Source organism: Phyllobates terribilis, unplaced genomic scaffold, assembly GCF_046119375.1.
Source record: "Phyllobates terribilis strain yellow unplaced genomic scaffold, ASM4611937v1 Scaffold_9__5_contigs__length_417890890, whole genome shotgun sequence".
Taxonomy (NCBI): Eukaryota; Metazoa; Chordata; class Amphibia; order Anura; family Dendrobatidae; genus Phyllobates; species Phyllobates terribilis.
Genome location: NW_027362769.1, coordinates 3,289,212 through 3,311,892, shown reverse-complemented (window position 1 = coordinate 3,311,892; position 22,681 = coordinate 3,289,212).

Here is a 22,681-nt window from a genome sequence, read left to right as displayed (position 1 = left end):
TCAGGACTCCTCCCCTGGTTTACCGATGTCCTCTTTTCAGCTCCAACAGCCAAAATCCAGTGTTCTTTGAGCTCACGGAGACTCTTCACTTACCCCAAAATGCAGTGGGAATATGCAAATTATCTCCTCAGGACTCCTCCCCTGGTTTACCGATGTCCTCTTTTCAGCTCCAACAGCCAAAATCCAGTGTTCTTTGAGCTCACGGAGACTCTTCACTTACCCCAAAATGCAGTGGGAATATGCAAATTATCTCCTCAGGACTCCTCCCCTGGTTTACCGATGTCCTCTTTTCAGCTCCAACAGCCAAAATCCAGTGTTCTTTGAGCTCACGGAGACTCTTCACTTACCCCAAAATGCAGTGGGAATATGCAAATTATCTCCTCAGGACTCCTCCCCTGGTTTACCGATGTCCTCTTTTCAGCTCCAACAGCCAAAATCCAGTGTTCTTTGAGCTCACGGAAACTCTTCACTTACTCCAAAATGCAGTGGGAATATGCAAATTATCTCCTCAGGACTCCTCCCCTGGTTTACCGATGTCCTCTTTTCAGCTCCAACAGCCAAAATCCAGTGTTCTTTGAGCTCACGGAGACTCTTCACTTACCCCAAAATGCAGTGGGAATATGCAAATTATCTCCTCAGGACTCCTCCCCTGGTTTACCGATGTCCTCTTTTCAGCTCCAACAGCCAAAATCCAGTGTTCTTTGAGCTCACGGAGACTCTTCACTTACCCCAAAATGCAGTGGGAATATGCAAATTATCTCCTCAGGACTCCTCCCCTGGTCTGCCAGGCGGTTTTGTGGATTGGCTAAAAACCCTTTACAGAGGGACAGAGCTTTCTGCTGGTGAATGGTTGGGTTGGGCAGCCTTTTGAGGTGTGTTCCGGTGTTCGACAAGGTTGTCCTCTTAGTCCTTTACTGTACGTGTTCGCGATTGATCCTTTTGTTAGAAGGGTGGATCGTTGGTGGGGATAGAGATGGGTGGCTCGGGAGCACGGGAGGCCACTCTGAAGGTAGTGGCCTACGCTGATGATGTCACTGTCTTTGTCTCCTCGGAGGAGGAGGTTGGGGTGGTGATGTCAGAGGTGAAGTGCTACTCGGAAGCATCCGGGTCCAAGGTCAATCAGGATAAGTGTGAGAGTCTCTGGTTGGGAGGGGGAGACTCTGGTTTTAGTCTCCCGGACACCCTTCCGGAGCTCCAAGAGTATGCCAGAGTCTTGGGAGTTGACTTTGGCCAGGGTGATTATGCCTCCAGAAACTGGGATGGTAGGCTCGCTTGTGCCTCTCGGAAAGTGGACCAATGGAAGGGTTGGTCTCTGACCCTGAGGGAAAGGGTGAACTTGTGTAAGGCCTTCCTGCTCCCTTTGTTAATTTATCTGGGTACTGTCTGCATCTTGCCAGAGCCTTTCTGGACGCAGGTTTATAGCCTGTTCTTCCAACTGTTATGGGGGAATAGGTTGAACCTACTCAAGCGAAACGTTACTTACCGTACGAGGAGACTAGGGGGGTTGAATATGGTCAACCCTATGGTGTTTCTAGTGAACACCTTTTTGAAAACAAACATTTTGAACCTCTGGAAAGAGAGGGCTCCTCCGTGGGTATTCTCCTGCAGAGAGTGGTTTTGGCCCTTCTTCCAGGAATGGGAGACAGGGGGGCGCGTGAAGGATCTCCGCGTACCTCATGGGTATCTCCCGGCTTATGTTACCCCGGTTTTGAAGACAATATGTCGGTGGGGACTGGTGGTGTGGGAGATAAGAACTCTGTCAAGGAAACTTCTTGATGAGAGGGTCTTGTCAACACACTTCCAAAAACCTCTGGCCCTCAGGGACCGCCCAAGTGGGGATCTGGAGGTAGGGTTAAGGCTTTTAAATTCAAGTAGAATCCCCTTGAAGTTTTTTGACTTGCCTTGGCGCTGTTTCCATGGTAAGCTATATGTGAGGGACAACCTGAAGTACAGGAATTCTGAGGACAGGAATTGTCCTCGGGAGGATTGTGCAGACATGATGGAAAGCATGGAGCACTTCCTGCTTCGGTGTCCCTTCAATATAGAGGTTTACAACAGGGTGGGTGCTTCCATGGGTTGGCCTCGGCTGGCTTACCTCTCCTACCCTGAGTGGGCCTATGGGGAGTTGAGAGACCTTGGTGGTCGGGACAGAACCACTTTATTCTTAGTTAGCATAGTAGTTAGGTATTTCACATGAAATACACGTGCCTTAGTATCGACGGGTAGCAAAATCCTCCCTTTGGAAGAAGTTTGTAGTAACATCTTAGGTGACCTGGTGAAGGTACGCTCCTTGGAGTATGAACAACTGGGTGCACGGAGGGTCTCTCGGCTTTGGAGAGGGTTCTCCTTTGGGGTGCCTTAGTCTTGTAGTACTCCAACTCTTTGCTTCTGGTGGGGGGCTGGTTCCTTTCACAATTAGATTATTCTTTTATTTTGGCTTGATAAGTAGTGGAGATGGTTTTCAAGCACCAAACTTGAGCAAATGGGTTTTGTAATGTAAAGTTTGTATATAATATAATAATATGAGGTATGGTTATCTGCATATAAAATATGTGGTTATTTTAGTAAAGGGGTTTAGTTAGGTGGGGTGGGGGTTTCTTTTTGGGTTGGGGCAGGGGGGGGTTATGGGGCTTTGGTGTTCTAAGGACTGGTCTGGCCTGGCCCGGGCCCATCTGGGGAAAAAACATTGGAGTCTGACCCAAGCTCGGAAAACTGTCCTTGAACTTGGTGGTCGGTGTTGGATCAGGGGTGGTGGGTTTAGGTAGAGATTTAGGTTAGGTGGGGGAAAAAAAAAATAAAAAAAATTCTGTATATTATTTGAGGATTTTGTTGTTAGTGGTGGTAAGTTTGGTATTATTGGGCAGTGGAACTGGATGTGGTAGGAAGTTGTAAATAGCTTGTTGTAATAGTTTTTGTTGTATGTAGTGTGAGAGAGTGGTGGGACAGGTAGGGTACCTGTTAGATTTTGCTTGTTTTTTTTTTGCTCTGTATGAGTTTGTTTTGTTATTTGTAATGTTTCTACTTTTCTAATAAAATAGAGTTCCAGCTCCAGTAGCGTCCACTAAAGCTGCTGCAGTTAAAAAGCTTTTATAAGGATCGAGCTTGGCGGTCCACCGCAAGGCGTCCTACCGCCAGTCCCAGCCGCTGTGCCTTGGGGTGCCTCCCCGATGCTCTTCACTGAGTGTCCCAGGGGCCCAAACCATTTCCTTTGAAAAAATTAAGTGTCCAAACTACAGGTGGTGTAGATAGCTTAACAGCTGGGATAATCCGCTGACTAGCAGACACTGCTACTAGGCACAAAGTATTTCCTGGGCTAGATTCAGTTAAAAATTTGTAATTAGATACTCTCGTTGGATGCTGAGAAAGCATTCCATAGAGTCTCCTGGCACGCCATATATTATTCTGTTAAAAAGCTTGGGGTAGGGGTCTAGGGGACCCTTCTATAGGCAAAATCACGGCCCTGTATCGCAATATGTCACCTAGGCTGAAGATAAATGGAACATTTTCATCACCTTTCATAATCACCAATGGGACAAGGCAGGGATGTCCTCTGTCCCCTCTCTTATACATCCTAGTGACGGAGCACCTGCTCTCATCAATTCGCGATAACACCAATATTAGGTGGATCGAGGTGGGAGGCACCGAGTACAAGTGCTCTGCATTTGCTGATGATGTCCTAGTATATATCACTCAATCACATATATCCATCCCTGCTGTTATGGCTGAAATAGATTACTTTGTTACATGGTCAAATTTTAAAATTAATGCAGCGAAGTCTGAGGCCCTCAATGTCTCCCTCCCCAAATCCATACAGGATTCCATCCAGTCCAACTTCCCCTTTGCCTGGCCCTCACATGGTATCAAATACTTAGGAATTCATATTCATAGAGACCTCTCCCGTCTGTTATCTTAATTTTGGGCCCTTTATTGAACAACTCCATACAGACCACAGTTGGCAAGTTAGAACTGTAAGATTCACTATGTGAACCACTGGTGTTTTGTGGAAAAGCACATGTACACTGTGTTCCAAATTATTATGCAAAAAGTGTTTAGGAGTGATGAGGTAAGAATTTTTGAGTTTGTCAGTTAAACTCATTGATGGTGATGTGTGTCAGGGCTCTTTATATCACTGTAAGCAATTGCAGACACCTGTGCTAATTAGTTTGGCAGGTGTGTCCAATGAAAGGCAAGACTACTTAAGAAGGCTGTCCCACATTATTAAGCAGCCTACATTTTCTGCCAAAATGGGAAAGAAAAAGGATGTGTCGGCTGCTGAGAAGCAACAAATTGTGGAGTGTTTAGGTCAAGGCATGACTACAATCAACATTGCCAAGACACTTCATCCTGATCATCGCACAATCAAGAAGTATGTAGCTGATTCACAGTACACACGTGTGCGTGCTGATAAGGGAAAATTGAGGGCTCTTTCCTACAGGCAATTACATCCGGTTAAAAGAGCAGCGGCAAAAAAGCATCGTCATCGCAGCAGACAAGTTTTTGAAGCTGCTGTTGCCTCCAACGTCCCCCGAACAATAAGATGCAGAGTCCTTCAGAGGTTTGTAGCTGTGCGTAAGCCATCCTGTCGACCTCCTCTATCTACTGTACACAAGCAGAAACGGCTCCAGTGGGCCAAACAATACATGAAGACTGACTTCAAAACTGTTTTGTTCACCGATGAGTGCCGTGCAACGCTCGATGGTCCAGATGGATGGAGTGGAGGATGGCTGGTTGATGGACACCCCATGCAAACACTGCTACGGCGCCAACAAGGAGGAGGTGGAGTAATGTTTTGGGCTGGAATCATGGGGAGTGAGATTGTCAGCCCCTTTAGGATTCGGCCCCTTTAGGATCCCTGAAGGGGTAAAGATGAACTCCATAATGTATGTGGAGTTTCTCAAACAGCACTTCCTGCCATGGTTCAAGAAGAAGAACCGTGTATTCCGCAGCAAGATCATTTTCATGCATGATAATGCACCGTCTCATGCTGCACATAACACATCTGCATCAATGGCTGATATGAGCATAAAAGGGGACAAACTTATGGTGTGACCCCCATGCTCCCCTGACCTCAACCCCATTGAGAACCTCTGGAGCATCATCAAAAGGAGTGTCTATGATGGCAGGAGGCAGTTCACATCTATGCAACAGCTCTGGGAGGGTATTCTGTCCTCATGCAAAACAATTGAAGCAGAAACCATCCAAAACCTGACAAATTCAATGGACGAGAGAGTTCAGAAGCTCCTTTCGAACAATGGGTCCTATGTGCAAATGTAACATCACCTAGAATAAAGTTTTGAGTTGAAAACTGTTTGATTTCAGTTTCTAATAACCTGCTAATGCTTATAATTTCAAAAATGACCATTTTTTGGTTTTTTATTAAAATGAAAAGGTTGATCGAAGAGTGTGGGGGATCTAAGAGTGTGGCAACCCAGTAGTCGGGATTATTTCGAATTCTGACAATCTGAGGGTCATGTTGCAGGTAGTGCAGCAAGAAGGCACTCATGTGTCTTGCACATCTAGGAGCCCCAAAATTATTTTCCAGGCTAGATGCAGCTAAAAATTATTATTAATTTGAAAGCTGGTGGAGTTTAGTATAGATGACCTAATAGAATCAGTACTGCACACTGCTACAAGGCCCAAATTATTTTCCAGCCAAGATACAGATAAACATGATTAGTAATTTGAAAGCTTAAAACGGTTGGTGAGGTGATTTTAACAAATCATCAAGCTTTTACTCTCCCCAGGATGACACAGGGGTAGAAAAGTCATTTCGGATCCATGATTTGTTCATCTTTATGAACGGTAGTCTGTCTACATTATCAGTGGAGAGCCGCGTGCGCTTATCTGTCAGCACACCACCAGCAGCGCTGAACACACGTTCAGACAGAACGCTGGCTGCATGGCATGACAAGATCTCCAAGGCGTAAGTGGCGAGCTCCGGCCATTATTCCAGATTGGAAGCCCAAAAAGAGCAAGGGTCCAGTGACACAGTCATGGCTTCAATGTTTACTTGGAGATACTCCTGTACCATCGTCTCTAGGCGTTGACTATGTATCAGACTTCTTGTCTCCTGTGGCATTGCAAAGGATGGGCTAAAAAAGTGGTGGAATGATTCCGCAAAATTGATGTTACCAGCAGATACTGTGTTTTCTGTTACGTTTTGAGTGCTTAACACTTGACGGTCCCACGGTTGGCAAGTTGGAACTGTGCGATTCACTACGTGCACCACTAGTGTTTTGTGGAAAAGCACATGTAAGATTCTGCAACAGTCTCTGCTGATACTCCTGCATGCGTGCATCTCTTTCTATGGTAGGAATAATTTCTGCAAATTTACTTTTGTACCGGGGATCTAACAGTGTGGCAACCCAGTAGTCAGGATTATTTCTAATTCTCACAATTCGAGGGTCATGCTGCAGGTAGTGCAGCAAGAAGGCACTCATGTGTCTTGCGCATCCAGGAGCACCAAGTCCCTGTTGTGTTGGTGGCGAGGTAACAATCATGCTTACTTCCTCTGCCCTCTCCCCCCAACCTCGCACAACAGAAATGTGATCAAGGTCTCCCTCATCTGATGAGTATTCCATCAGTTCGTCTTCCACTTCTTCCTGGGCTCCTGCACCTTCCTCACTAGTTTGGCTGCTACCATGCGCCCTGGTAAAACCATCTCCCCCACCCTCACATGCCTGCCGGCTTGGTGCTGCCGACCGTCTGGACCTTGCAGATGTTAGCCCTTCCGCATACAACTCCTCCTCCTCTACTTCCTCCACCTCCTCTTGTGCCACCACCTGACTCCGAATTCTGTTTAACATGTGCTCCAGCATGTAAATCACCGGAATAGTCATGCTGATAATGGCATCGTCAGCACTAAACATCTTCGTCGCCATTTCAAAACTGTGCAGAAGGGTGCATAGGTCCCTGATCTTAGACCACTCCTCCAGCGTGATTTGCCCCACCTCTGGATCTCGTTGACCCAGGCTATACGTCAGAACGTATTGCACCAGGGCTTGTCGGTGCTGCCACAGTCGCTGCAACATGTGCAGAGCTGAATTCCACCGGGTAGGCACATCGCATTTTAGCCAGTGAAGTGGCAGGCCCAACGACTTCTGTAGAGATGTAAGTCGCTGGGCTGCGAGATGCGAATGGCGGAAGTGAGCACACAGTGACCGTGCCCTCTGCAGAAGGCCATCTAGTCTGGGAAAGTGGGCTAAAAATTGCTGGACAACCAGGTTCAACACGTGAGCCATACAAGGCACGTGTGTGACATTGCCCCGGCGAAGGGCCGCACCCAGGTTTGCAGCATTGTTGCACACGGCCTTCCCTGGTTTCAGGTCCAGTGGAGACAACCATTCATGAAACTGGTTCTTCAGAGCTGACCACAACTCCTCAGCTGTGTGACTCACATTTCCCAGACATTTCAAAGTAAAACTGATGACGTTGAGCCCTGCTGCCAGCATAGTAAGGAGGTGTGCAGGATCCCTTCTGCGCAGTTACAAAGCTTGTGGCATGACCAGACAGGCTTTGGGTGCAGGTGGAGGACCGAGAGGAGGTTGAGGAGGCAGAAGCAGTGGAGGAACTTTGAGATAAAGAGGATTGACGCACAACTCGTGGGGACGGCAAGACTTGGACAGCAGCCCCTTGTCCTGCTGTCACCATAGTTATCCAGTGCCCAGTCAGCGACATGTAACGCCCCTGTCCATGCCTACTTGTCCAAGTGTCTGTGGTGAAATGCACCCTGTCACACACACAGTTTCTCCAAGAAGCGGTGATGTTGTGTGCAACATGCTGGTGGAGCGCAGGCACACCTTTCTTTGAGAAGTAGTGCCGACTGGGCATCTGATACTGGGGCACTGCGACGGACATAAGGTCTCGAAAATCCTGTGTCCACCAGGCGGAAAGGCAGCATTTCTGTAGCCAAGAGCTTGCAGATGGTGAAATTCAACCTCTTAGCTTTCTCATGGCTAGGAGGAAATGGTCTTTTACTTGTTCACATCTGAGGGACCGAGGGCTGGCTGTTGTGCTTAGACGGGGTTAAGAAGGGTGTCCCCGGCAAACTGCCGGTCTGTGAGGAAGATGCAGGCGGACATGTTAGCACCACCTTTGGATCAAGGCAACCTATCGATGTCGGACAGCGCTGAACACCAGCTGGTGTTTCCACCTCCAAAGAAAATGATGACCTGCCAATCATGCTGGCTGTTGCGGGTAAAGAGGTGGCAGGTCTGCATCCCAAAACAGGTGTGAATGCTGTCCCCCCAGTCACAGAGGATGAAGAGGCCATGGATGCACAAGATGTGGCAGACGGTGGTTGGCCCGGCTGGCTAGGCCGCATTGTAGCACAGTGAGCTTCCCACTGCAACTTATGCTTCATATCCATGTGCCGGTTCATGCATGAAGTACTCAAACTATGTATTTTTTGGCCTCTACTTAGCTTTTGCTGACAAATGTTACAGATAACATGAGTTGGGTCATCTTTATCGATCTGAAAAAATGCCCAGGCTATGCAAGGCTTAGCACCCATGCACCTGAAGAGCCACCATGACTTGTGGTCAGAAGCAGAGTTGTGTTTGAGGATGCAGTTGTTGACGTGCTTCCAGTACTCTGTCCAGGAAGGCGCAACCTGACCTCGTCGTCACTAGCATCCTCCTCCACCTCCTCTGCTGACCTCATCTCTTGGCTGACTGTGGGTTGACAGTAAGTGGGATCTCCAATCTCATCATCATCACTCTGTGTGTTATCACACCCGTCGTCCTCAGAGCCAACCTCTACCTGCCCTGACAAAAAACTAAAGTTGTCGCTCCAATCAGGTATTTGAATCTCATCATCGTCTTCCTCATTGTTTCCACCAACAGGAGTTAGTTTGGGAACTTGGGTCTACATTATGGTCAGAACCTTCTGCGTCTGGTCCTGGATCCTACTCATAAAGATTCTGGGCATCAGTGCAGATCATTTCCTCGTCTGGATTCACAGAAGCTCTGAAGCCGACCTCTGATTCCCAGGCTATAGTATGAGTAAACAGCTCTACAGACTCAACCATCTGTTCTACCCCATACTCAGACGGGCAGCTGGAGACTTGGGAGTTGTGAGGAAGCAAGTGCGACTGGGGTGACACCTCTGAGGACTGGAGTATTTGTGATGTTGAGGTGGAGGAGAGCCCACTTGAAGGAGCACTTGATATCCGTTGAAGCACCTGCTGTTTTTGTGCCTCATCTGGAATTTGTAGCGATTGGCGTGGCCGTAAGAAAGGGATCTTATCATATTGTCCGCTAAAAGAAGTAGACATCTTAGTTTGGCTGGAAGATGGTCTTTCTTCTGCAGATGTTACTGTTGCTTTAACACCTACCCCACGGACACAACCGTTTTTTCCCTTCCCAACACGCCTATTCCCCTTTCCACCAGCAGCAGGCCTTTTTCCACTCATTTTGGTGGTTAACTAATTCACAACTCTGGAGTTGTTTGCACAAAAAACAATGGATGGGAACCGAGCAGAGCTGAGTGGCCAAACTGTGGCATTAGCCCAAAAGTATTGGCTGGGTTAGATGCAGATAAAAATTATTTTGAATTTGCAACCTGGTGGAGGTTAGTATAGATGGACTAATAGAACAAGTCCCACACTGCTACAAGCCGAAATATTTTTTCAGAGCTAGATGCAGATAAAAATTATTTTGAATTTGCAACCTGGTGGAGGTTAGTATAGATGGACTAATAGAACAAGTCTCACACTGCTACAAGCCGAAATATTTTTTCAGAGCTAGATGCAGATAAAAATTATTTTGAATTTGCAACCTGGTGGAGGTTAGTATAGATGGACTAATAGAATGATGCTATGCCCAAAAGGTTTTACTTCACTAGGTGCAGTAAAAAAAATTGTATTCTATACACAGGTGGTGTAGCTTGCAACACAGATAGGCTACTCCACTGACTAACTCACACTCCAAGAGGCCAAAAAGGATTTGCTTTGCTAGATTTAGCCAAATGCTGTGAAAAAAACTTGCACAGACCTGCCTGGCAAAAAGTGATAGGAACTGATGTAACCTAGCCCTCAAAAGGACTGCAATTACAATTAGTCTTTACTCCCAGCCTATCTATTTAAGAGCACAGACCTGCCTGATAAAAGTCGTAGGAAATTATGTAACCTAGTCCTTAAAAGGACTGCAATCACAACTATTCCCTACTCCCAAGCTATCTGTAGATTTGTGCGAAAATTGGCTTGAAATTAACAAAGTATAGCGTACACAGCAACAGCGGTGCCGTCTAACACGCAGCTGCAGCAGTGAGAAAATGGTGGCGACGGGGAAAATGGCTGGGTCTTATAGGGCAAGGACATGTGAGATACACTGCCAATGACACATGCCCTTGCATGTGTGAAAAAAAGCACTTCGCTCCGTGTGTGCGCTGCTGATAGGCTGACAGACTGCACCTCCCCACTGTAAATGTGGGCAAGAGAAAAAAAATGCAGATCTTCATTATTTCTGCAGAGATCCATCCCCTGCCCCTCTGTACACTCAAACTGCGTATTAACATTAATTTTCAGCATTACTGAGAAAAAATCCAGTTATGATTTTGGTGCACGAACAGTTATCGAACATAACCTCGAACAGCCAATTTTTTTTTTAAATTGTTCGTGTTCGCCGAACGGCTCGAACACCGACCAAAACAGCTTGAATTTGAGATTGGCGAACAGTTCGAGTCAAACACCGCTCATCTCTACTCCGATGCTCAGCTTCAGGATTGGCGTCAACAGCTCCATGTTGAGACTGACGCCACTCCTGTCCATCAGAAACACGGTGTTTACAGAGTGGATCAGGAATAAGAACAAGTGTTTAGTAAACACCCACTTGACTTTGGAAGGGTTAAAGGGGTACAACACCACATACCCACCGGTAGCCATGCACCCATTAAGGAGCGTTACCGACCCATACCACCAGCACATTATCAGCAAGCCAAGGAAATGTTGCGTGACATGAAAAAGGCAGGGGTAGTAAGAGATAGCTGTAGCCATTTGGCAGCTCCCCTGGTCCTGGTCAGGAAAAAGGACGGTAGCATGAGGATGTGTGTAGATTATAGACAAATTAATCGCATAACACATAAAGATGCATACCCTTTGCCCCATATAGCGGAATCCCTGGCTGCACTAAAATCTGCCAATTACTTCTCTACACTGGATCTCACTAGCGGGTACTGGCAAGTCTCTGTTGCTGAGGAAGACCGGGAGAAGACGGCCTTCACCACCCCAATGGGACTGTGCGATTTCAACAGTATGCCGTTTGGACTCTGCAATGCACCCGGAACGTTCCAGAGGCTGATGGAGTGTTGCTTGGGACATCGAAACTTCGAGACAGTGCTGCTTTACCTGGATGATGTTATCGTGTACTCGAGGACGTATGAGGACCATCTGAAGCACCCGGCGGAGGTATTTGAAGCATTGTCCCGGTATGGGATGAAACTAAAGCCTTCTAAATTCCACTTGCTCAAGCAGAAGGTTCAGTACCTGGTGCACGTAGTCAGTTCGGAGGGAGTAGCACCAGACCCGGAGAAGGTCACTGCCATCCAGAAGTGGCCTAAACCGAGAAGCATCAAAGAAGTACGGCGATTCCTGGGGCTGGTCGGGTACTACAGGAGGTTCATAAAGGACTATACCAAAAAGGTAGCACCTCTACAAGACCTCCTGGTAGGACAGTCCAAAAGAGGAAAGAGTCCCCCATTCCAGTGGGGCAAAGAACAGGCCGAATCCTTTGCAGTAATGAAGGAAATCCTGACTGGTGAAGAAATCCTGGCTTACCCTGACTACAGCCAGCCTTTCCTGCTGTACACAGACGCCAGCAACGAGGGACTGGGAGCTGTGTTGTCCCAGAAGCAGAATGGAAGAGAGAAGGTAATTGCGCATGCCAGCAGGAAGCTACGTCCTACTGAGAGGAACCCGGAGAACTACAGTTCCTTTAAGCTGGAATTCCTGGCCTTGGTCTGGGCTATCACTGAAAGGTTCAAGCATTACCTAGCCTCAACTAAGTTTACAGCTTTTACTGACAACAATCCCTTGACACACCTGGAGACAGCCAGGTTGAGAGCCATGGAACAGCGTTGGGTGGCCAGACTGTCAAATTATCAGTTCACCATCAAGTACCAGGCAGGTCACAAGAACACCAATGCTGATGCCCTGTCAAGGATGCCCCACCAGTCAGACACCGAGGATGAAGTGGATGATTTAGAGGAAGTTGAATTACCTGCTTTCCACCGAAGCGGAGTGGTCCATGAGCAACACGTCACCAGAAGATGTCAGGGAAGGACACTGAATCCTCTACCCCACCACAGTTGGAAGGAGACTCAAGACAGTGACCCGGTTGTCAGCCTCATCAAAAGACTGATCAACCAGGAAGGTTCTCACCTGGAGACGGATGCTCCTCCACAAGCCAAACACCTGTGGAATGAAAGAAGCCGGCGGTTCATCTACAGAGAGAAGCTGTGCAGAAGATATGTCAGTCCCAAGACCCATGAAATGGTGTGGCAGATTGTTGTACCCAGGACGGATATTCAGATGGTTTTAGAGGCCTACCACGATCAAGCAGGTCACTTTGGCTGGAAGAAGCTGGAAACCCTGCTGAAGGACCGATTCTATTGGGTTGGAAAGCGGAGTTCCATAGAGAGGTGGTGCTGGAATTGAGGGCCCTGTAGCCTCAGAAGAAAAGACTACGACAGCCAGAAAGCACCCTTGCAGTCCATCAAGACAACCCAGCCCCTTGAGATCGTCGCTCTGGATCACGTCAAGCTGTCACCCAGCAGGTCAGGCTATTCCTATGCACTGACCATGGTGGATCATTATTCCTGGTTCCTGGTGGTAGCCCCTGTCAAGGATCTGACAGCAGAAACTGCAGCAAGAACATTCCAAGCATACTTCTGCAGGCCCCATGGATACCCGGACAAAGTGCTGATGGATCAAGGCCCTGCCTTTGAAGCTGAGCTGTTTAAAGAATTCTGTCATCTGTATGGGTGCAAGAAGATCCGGACTACGCCGTATCACCCTCAGACTAATGGTTTGTGTGAGAAAATGAACAACATCATCATAGACCTGCTGAAAACCTTACCCTTGGAAGAAAGAAACCAGTGGCCAGACAAACTACCTGACCTGGTAGATCTGTAGAATCACATACCTGTGAGTTCTACAAATTGTACTCCAGCGTACCTCATGAGAGCAAGACCCGGAAAGTTGCACATGGACTTGGAACTCAGAGTGGTAGAACCTGAAGCAGATATGTCCACTGAAGACTGGGATACAAATCGGCAAGAGCAGTACAGGAGAGTACAGGCCGGTGTCGAAGACAGTCTGAACAGAGTAAGGGAAAGACAGGAAGAACAGTACAATAAACATGCACCAGCAGAACCCTTGGCACCTGGAGAGATGGTGCTAAAGCGGAAGAGAAGAAGTCACAAGCTCGATGACCAGTGGGAAAGAGAGCCCTACACAGTGTTGAACTCCAGATTTGACAACAGTAAAACCTGCCTAATTAGCAAAGATGGAGGAAAAACAACTGCAACAGTCTCAAGAGACCATCTGAAAGTGTGCCCAAGTGTACTGAAGACAACAGAAGAAGAAGTGCCTCCTATAGCACCAGAAGAACCCAAGGAAGAAGTGCTTCACACAGTTCTAGGAGATTTCCCTGCGGACTGGCCTCAACTTGATGGAGCAGTGATTATACCGGTGATACACTTCTATCAACAACCAGAAGAACCTGTTAGCGCTCCGGAAGAGCCTGCTCAGGAACAGGAAGAGTCCCCCGAAAGAAGAGAAGCACCAGTTGAAGCAGAGCCTGCAGGCCCAGTGGACAGTGCACTTGCCAGTCCAATAGAGAGATTAAGGCAGTTCTATAATCTACCAGCACGTACACCTGCTAGATTAACAGAGAGGGCATGCATAGACACTAGTGACACCCCAGTGCTACGAAGGTCCACACGCAGCACACAAGGACAAATCCCTGCCAGGTTTAGGGAATAAGCACGAAGTTACCCATGTTGGGTATTGCCTATTATTTACTGCATAAATTGTCAATAATATGTGTGCATTTAGTTACCCGTCAGGGTGCAAAGACTTGTAGGCTGAGGACTGTTAGCAGCCAAAAACTGTTCTTATATATAGTTTGCACTTATCAAAGTCCCCCTTAAATGACCACAGAACAAAAACCCGTTTGCCGTGGCCGAAGACGTGGTCCAGCACCTGGATCACTTATGCCCTGTAGCCACGCCCAGGGCCTACGTTGAGGGTTTTTAGGCGGGTCCCTCATGTTACTCTTTTTACATCATCGGCGAAATGGACACCTGGTTACGGGACTTACTGTAACTTAATTGTTCTTATAATTATTATAATTGTTATTATTGTTATAACCTGTTACAAAATGCTTGAGTCCAGGAGTACTGAATTGTACTAGGGGGGAATGTGCCACCCTGCTGAGTGGTTGCCAACAGAAGGTCCTACTACCGAGCGACAGGTGAAGGAACAGCACGACACATAAGCTAGGCCCAGTTGTAGGCTGGCCAGGAGCATACAGAGAGGCAGACACAGACCAGGAGGCCTTATACCCGCTCACTGGGGAGAAGTCCTGAAGTGCACCCATCCTACTGAGTACCCTGGACCATACCTGACAGCCGCACCAGTAAAGGTATTGAAGCGAATCCCCTGTCTCTGTCAGTTACTCCTGCTGCGCCATCCGCCTGCACTAGAGGTCCCAGCATCACCACCCACCAAATTCCACACTGCCCTGGGGGCCCGCTCCACCTGTGGGTAGCAGAAACATCCCAGCTGCCATCCCATCACCCCCCGGAGGTCTGAAGCAGCGCTGGTAATCCTTACCAGGTACCACAGGTGGCGTCACAAACTATTTACTTTATTTTTGTTTTTCTATCCAAGTTATAACCCCCTTTTTAGTTGACCGCCCTGGGCCATGGACCGGGCCAGCCACTGTGACATACCCCCCACCAGCATCTATAGGCCCGGCTGCCAAGTACCCCATTGCCCTGGGGGCGCGTCACAGTCAATAAATGTAACGAAAAGTATGAGTTGTTTAAAATAATAAGAAAATGTAAAAGTAAAATTGTTAAAAGTGCATCCCTAGTGATGGAACAGTTTAAAAGATCCAGACAAAAGGAAGTATGATCTGTTAGGGGCCCTAAATCCAGCATCGCATGCATTAGATGTTATGCCTTTGCTGGCTCAGGTCATATTGCCAGGTATTGCAAATGGTCAGGTACAAAAAGAGAGAGGAATATTGTTCTGTTAAATGTTATAAATTTGGTCACCTTGGACATATTGCAAGGAATTATCACAGCACAAGTAATTGTGAGGAGTCCAGCAATATTGTCATGGAGAACAGACATTTACACAGATTTTACTTTTCTGTTTACTAGATTTGCTCCTTTACAATTTAAATATATTGTTAGACCTGTGCGGCTCAGACAGGTGGCAGAAAGTTTTTATGAGTTTCAATGTGTATGCAATGTATAACAGGAGTTGTTAGTATGCTGGTTGTTTTCTGTTTTCTATCAGACCCCCTGTCAAGTAAATGAGGTTTATTTGCTGGTACTTTTTTTTTAGCCCCAGTTTTTTCCTAGGATTCTTAAGGTTAAGGCTAAGGCCATGTGCCCACGTAGCGTTTTTGCGGCATTTTTACGGCTGTGAATACGCAGCGAAAACGCTTGTAAAACAGTGTGCCATGCAAAGCAATGTGAATTCGGATGTGCTGTGCACATGATGCGCTAATTTGAGCGCCAAATTCGCATTGCGTTGCAAAACGCAGCATGACCACTTTTACCGCGATTACGCTGCAAATTCGCGGCCATTGAGGAACATTGAAACGCAGCAAACCCGCAGGTATATGTGGATTTGCTGTGTTTCAATTCAATGGCCGCGAATTTGCAGTGTAATCGCGGCGCGTGTGGTACCCGGGATGAAGAGGAGACTACAACTCCTCTTCATCCTGGCTACCACGCGGTAAAAAAAAGAAATAAAAAGTTAAAAATAAACAAAACCTGTATATTCACCTCTCCGGCGGCCCCCGGTCTGCTCCCGGCCACGTCCTCTCTCCATGGCATCCCGCGGTGTACTGTCAGGACTTGCGTTGACGTCATTTAGTCACTTGGCGGTCACGCGAACGCTGACGTCGGCGGTCAAGTGATGATCGCGTGACCATCAGCTGATTAAATGACATCACCGCAGGTCCTGACAGTACACTGTGGGACACCGAAGAGAGAGGACGCGGCCGGGAGCAAACTGGAGGAGACCGGAGAGGTGAGTATACAGGTTTTTTTTTTATTTTTAACGTTTTAATTCTCTTTTTTTTTTTTTTACTATAGATGCTGCATTTAAAGCATCAGTTGTTCACACATTATAAATCCATGCCGGTTGCATGGATTTATATTGTGTGACCAACTTGTCAAGCACTTTTCCAAGTGATGCTCAAAATCGCTTGGATAACTGCTTGAAAAAATGCATGCGAAAACGCATGTAAAAACGCTGAAAAAACGCATGTAAATCTGCATGCGTTTTTTTCTGCCAGAGAGACGCAAAAACGCTCTGCAGCAAATCTGCTACGTGGGCACAAAGCCTTAGGCTGTATGCCCACGTAGCGTTTTTCAAGCGTTTATGCTGCGGAATTTCCGCAGCGGAAACGCTTGTAAAACGCTAGGTAATCCGCACCCCATGGTCCCCAAGGGGATTCCGCATGTTCTATGCACATGCTGCGGATTTTTCCGCAGCGTTTATGCTGCATACAAAAATCCGCAGCATGTCATTTAATTTTGCGGAAGTGCAGCGGAACTCCCGCCATTGACTTGCATTGAGACCCACAGAAACCGCGACTGTACATTTTTACAAGCGGCTTCTATGCGTCTCTATGTGCGGATGGTACCCAGTTCTGGAGGAGAGGAGACTCTCATCCAGACCTGGGTACCATTGTACCTGTAAAAAAAGAATAAAGTAACAAATAAAGTTTATACTCACCTGTCCGGCGGCTTCTCACTGAATGCCGGCAGAGCTTGAGGACCTGCGGTGACGTCACAGTCATGTGACCGCAGGCCCTTCACCGCTCTATCTCGCGAGATGCCGGCATCCAGGAACCAGACAGGAAAGAGCGCTGCAGCCACGCCGGGGCCTCGGGGGTGAGTATAGCTTTATTTGTTTTAATTTTTACGGTTGACACTGTATAAATCCATGCTGTTTGCATGGATTTATACAGTGTGACCTAGTTGTCAAGCACTTTCCAAGTGATGCTATCGCCTGGAAAGCGCTTCTCAATCTGCATGCGGAAACGCATGTGGATCCGCATGTATTCTGCAGGAAAAATGCATGCACAATCTGCATGCGTTTTTTTCTGCCAGGGAGATGCAGAAATGCTGCAGAAATTTTCTGCTTCATTTCTGCATCGTGGGCACATAGCCTTAGTGCCCACGATGCCGAAATGAAGCAGAGATTTTCCTGAGCATTTCTGCATCTCCTTGGCAGAAAAATGCATGCTTTTTTTACATGCGTATTTGCCATGCGTAGACAAATACGCATGCAGAAACGCACAAGAATTGGTCATGTCCGGATTTTTTCTGCGAGTAAAATCCGCTCAGAAAAAATCCTGACCATGTGCACAGAACTTGCAGAATGTCATAAGAAGTCATGGGATAAGGTATGCAATGCGTTTCTGGAGCGTTTCCGCACTGCAAATCCGCACCAACACCGCATCGTGGGCACACAGCCTAAGAATAACACAGATCACAGGCTTATAGAGCCAGATACAGGGATGCGCTTGTTTTGTTGCATGGACTAAGAGAGGTAGAGAGGGTGGACAGGTATATATTGTGCAATTAGGCCTTGAAGTTCAAGCGGGTAATTTGTTAATTTATTTTTGTTTTCTGTGCATGTTGGATTGAAAAAAGGATGTTGCTGCATGAACTAAGACAGGCAGAGAAGCATGGACAGATAACCGACGTAAGTTATACTATGTGCTTAGACCTTGAAGTTTGGACGGTTTAACATGGTTTTGTTTAACACGATGCAGGATACAACTAAAAACAGTGAACGTTAGTTTGATGTTTAGTTTTCCTAAGGATATTAACATTTTTCTGTTTCCTTTGATACAGATAAAAAGCAATATCCACGGATGTGCTGGTTTTGTTGCATGGACTAAGATAGATAACAAACTGTGAGGAAAACAATGGCCTGGGAGGGGTATATTGATAATGTATTTACAAAATGGGGGGACTTGTGCTATGAGTATAGTTTGTCCTATTCTGCCATATGAATGAAGGCACCCGGGTGCCGCTAAGTGTATGTAGAAATATGAATACCACTATCTAATACTAGAGGCAGATTAGGGACTAAGTTTTATATACCCCTAGATGTTTTTAATCAAATATGAAATAAAAGCTAAGCTTTATGGACTAAGATAGATAGAGGGGTGTGGAGGGGTATGTATTGTGCACCTAGGCCTTGAAGTTCAAGCGATTGTGGTTGCCTACACATCTTAATCAGAGGTTTGTGGCAATGGGGAGTATGAACCCCAGGGATGGGCAGTCTCATGATGAGGCATGAGACTGGCCATGGGCCACTGGGACGTTACTCCAGAAATCCTGAATTCGTTCAAGCCAACTATATACAGCTCTGACAAAAATTAAGAGACCACTAAGACCAAAAAGGGGTCTAAAAGTGACCCTGGGAACTATAGACCAGTCAGCTTAACGTCTGTTGTGGGTAAATTGTTTGAAGGATTTCTTAGAGATGCTATTGTAGAATATCTTAATGATAATAACTGTCTAACTCCATATCAACATGGATTCATGAGAGATCGCTCCTGCCAAACAAACCTGATTGCCTTCTACGAGGAGGTGAGCTCACAGCTGGACTGGGGAGAGTCAGTGGATGTTGTATACCTTGACTTCTCCAAAGCGTTTGATACCGTGCCACACAAAAGGTTGGTATATAAAATGAGAATGCTTGGTCTGGGGGATAATGTGTGCAAGTGGGTAAATAGCTGGCTGAGTGATAGAAAACAGAGGGTGGTTATCAATGGAGTAAGCTCAGGGTGTGTCAGGGTTACTAGCGGGGTGCCTCAAGGGTCTGTCTTGGGCCCTATATTATTTAATATATTTATTAATGATCTAGTGGAAGGGTTGCATAGTAAAATAGCAATATTTGCAGATGATACTAAACTTTGTAAAGTAGTTAATACAGATGAGGATAGGGCACAGCTACAGGAGGATTTAGATAAATTGGGGAGTTGGTACAAAAAATGGCAAATTGGGTTCAATGCCGATAAAAGTAAGGTCATGCATATGGGAAAGAAAAACAGCAGTCACCCATACATATTAAATGGGAAACCGTTGGGGAAATCTGACATGGAGAAGGACCTGGGCGTCTTGGTTAACAGCAAATTAAATTGGAGTGCCCAGTGTCAGGCAGCAGCTGCGAAGGCAAATAGAGTCATGGCATGCATCAGAAGAGGAATAGGGGCATATGATGAGAACATTGTTCTTTCTCTGTATAAAGTGCTGGTAAGGCCGCACTTAGAATATTGTGCACAGTTCTGGGCTCCGGTGCTCAGGAAAGACATATTGGAGCTAGAGAGGGTACAAAGGAGCGCGACTAAGGTAATAAAGGGAATGGAGGGACTAGAATACCCAGAGAGGTTGTCAAAATTAGGCCTATTTACGTTGGAAAAGAGAAGGCTTAGGGGAGACCTCATAAACATGTATAAATACATCAGGGGGCAGTACAGAGATCTCTCCCATGACCTGTTTATACCAAGGATGGTGACTAAGACGAGGGGGCACACTATGCGTCTGGAGGAAAGGAGGTTCCTGCACCAGCATAGAAGGGGATTCTTTACGGTCAGAGCCGTGAGACTCTGGAACTCTCTGGGAGAGGAAGTGGTGATGTGCAACTCACTTAATGAGTTCAAGAGAGGCCTGGACGCCTTTCTTGAGAACAATAAAATTACATCTTATGCTTAGTGATAGTTAATTAATCCAGATTGGTGTCGGGAAGTGAATTTTTTCCTCAATGATGTCAATTGGCCTATACCGCATGTTTTTTTTTTTTGCGTTCCCCTGGATCAACGCTGCGGAATAGCTGCAGTGCACAAGAAATAGGCTGAACTGGATGGACGCTTGTCTTTTTTCGGCCTTATAAACTATGTAACTATGCAGTTACATAGTTACATATGTAACTGCAAAATTTTCAGTTTCTCTGATTTTTCTCTTTATAGGTATATTTTTGAGTAAAATGTACATTGTTGTTTTAGTCTATAAATTACTGACATGTCTCCGAAATTCAAAGCTAAAAATTTTGTATTTATTTGCAGCAAATGATAAAGCGTCAAAATACAAAAAAAGAAACAGTGCTTTCAGACCTCAAATTACTCATGTTTTCACTCAAGAACAGTTCAGAAATCAATATTTGGTGGAATAACCATGATTTTTAATCACAGCTTTCATGCATCTTGGCATGCTTTCCACCAGTCTTTCCATGCTTTCCAATAGAAAACTGTTCAGTGATCTCTTAATTTTTGCCAGAGCTGTATAATGCAGGTAAACAGTTTGCAACAGCGGAGACACAGGCGGAACAACAGTATATTTCTTTTATTTAATAACTAATATTAATTGTAAAACACATTATATGAAAACAATTTCTTTACAATGTTTGACAGTAAATCACATAACAGAATTAATTATCAGAATACACTAGAATTCAGGGGCTCGTAGTTTACAATGATCTAATGGAGGGAAGGGGAACTAGATTGTCATTAACTATACCGAACAAAAGACAGTCTTTTAAAGCTTTGGCAATACTTTGTTCCTTTCACAACTCGCTGCCCATTTCCCCTGTAACTATCCACTTTTGCGATGTCCCTTTGGCATCTGCTGGTCCCCGTCTGACTACTGTCTTTCCCTCTATGCGTGTCCGGTACCATTATATGTCTCTGTCAGAGGTAATGGCCCGTCTCACACGTCCTTCCTAGTTGCCGACCCTACCATGAATCTCTGATCTGACACCTTCAGAGTTCTGCGACATCCTGTCACTGGCACACATGTCTGAGAACCATGCTGCCGCAACCTGTTCCCATTCTTTCGACCGATGTAACACCGGGTGAGGAACTTTGACTGGCGTCGCTCGGAGCTTCGGCGCTTGACCATCGACGTCTGGGCAGGGCGGATACTCGGCACCATTCTTCGTGACAGGAGCGCCGAACACTGCACCCAGAGTCCGAATAAAAAACTCCTCCCCTCTGCCATGCCTCCATTCTGTTTTGGTTCCACAGTGTTTTGTCTCCTTCCATATACATGACGAGCCTTTGTCTCTGTGTAGTTGGTTGGAATCTACAGGTGCATTTCACAAAATTAGAACATCATCAAAAACTTAATTTATTTCAGTTCTTCAATATAAAAAGTGAAACTCATATTATATAGAGTCATTACAAACAGAGTGATCTATTTCAAGTGGTTATTTCTGTTAATGTTGATGATTATGGCCAATGAAAACACAAAAGTCATTATCTCCGTAAATTAGAATACTTTATAACACCAGCTTGAAAAATGATTTTAAAATCCGAACTGTTGGCCTACTGAAATGTATGTTCAGTAAATGCACTCAGTACTTGGTCAGGGCTCCTTTAGCATCAATTACTGCATCAATGCGGCGTGGCATGGAGGCGATCAGCCTGTGCCACTGCTGAGGTGTTATGGAAGCCCAGGTTGCTTTGATAGCAGCCTTCACCTCGTCTTCATTGTTGGGTCTGGTGTCTCTCATCTTTCTCTTGACAATATGTAGCGCCCCGAGGGTTCGGCCGCTACAGGGGTATTGCACCTCAACCAGAGGTGTGATATCCCACTCCCGGGTAAGGATGGTGTGTGGACCGGGACTCAGTTAGCTGCATGCATAACACACACCCCATTTCCGGGGGACAGCTCAACGGTGCTCCCATTGGTACAGTAATGCAGGCATGACAGAATCTGTCCCTGGCTGGAGTGGGGAGGAGGGAGGAAAACCCAGTGATGTAGGAGCAGGAGGGGACGGTCTCTGGGCATAGGTAGGAGCCCATTGGTTGCAAGTCACCTGGGCTCATACACAGAGAGGGAGGTATATAAGGTGGGCACCATCTTAGATCAGTGCTCAGTCTGAGAGAGGAAGTGACAGAGCAGGGCCTCTGTGGAGCTCTGCTCCGGAGGCGGGCCTAGCCTGTGAGGCCAGCCAGCACTGAAAGAAGAGAAAGTCAGTCAGTGCAGAGAGAAGAAAGAAGGAGCTCAGACAGAGAGGGCTGACAGGGAGATGTGGCTCAGTCTGGGCCCAGCTCCACAAGGCAGGCCTAGAGTGAAGGCCAGAGCCAGAGGAGAGGAACAGAAACAGCAAAGAACAGGAACAGAAAGGAAAGAAAGAAAGGAACAGAACACCAAGAGAGGCCCAGAGACACGAAGGCAGAAGGAACCCCAAAGGCCCAGGAGATTGCGGGTGACGGGTTGGCAGAACAGGGTACCGGATCCCAAGTTGGTGGAGGCGACTAATCCTCAGCCAAGGTCCGGCGGTCGCGATCATATCTTGGTGCGACCCCTCACTACACCTACTAGAAAGGCATACCACATAGGGTCAGGGAGGTGAGCACGAAGCCCTCCCAAGAGAAGGCCCGCGGGAGCTGGACAGACGTAGTGTCACTGGTGGGGCACG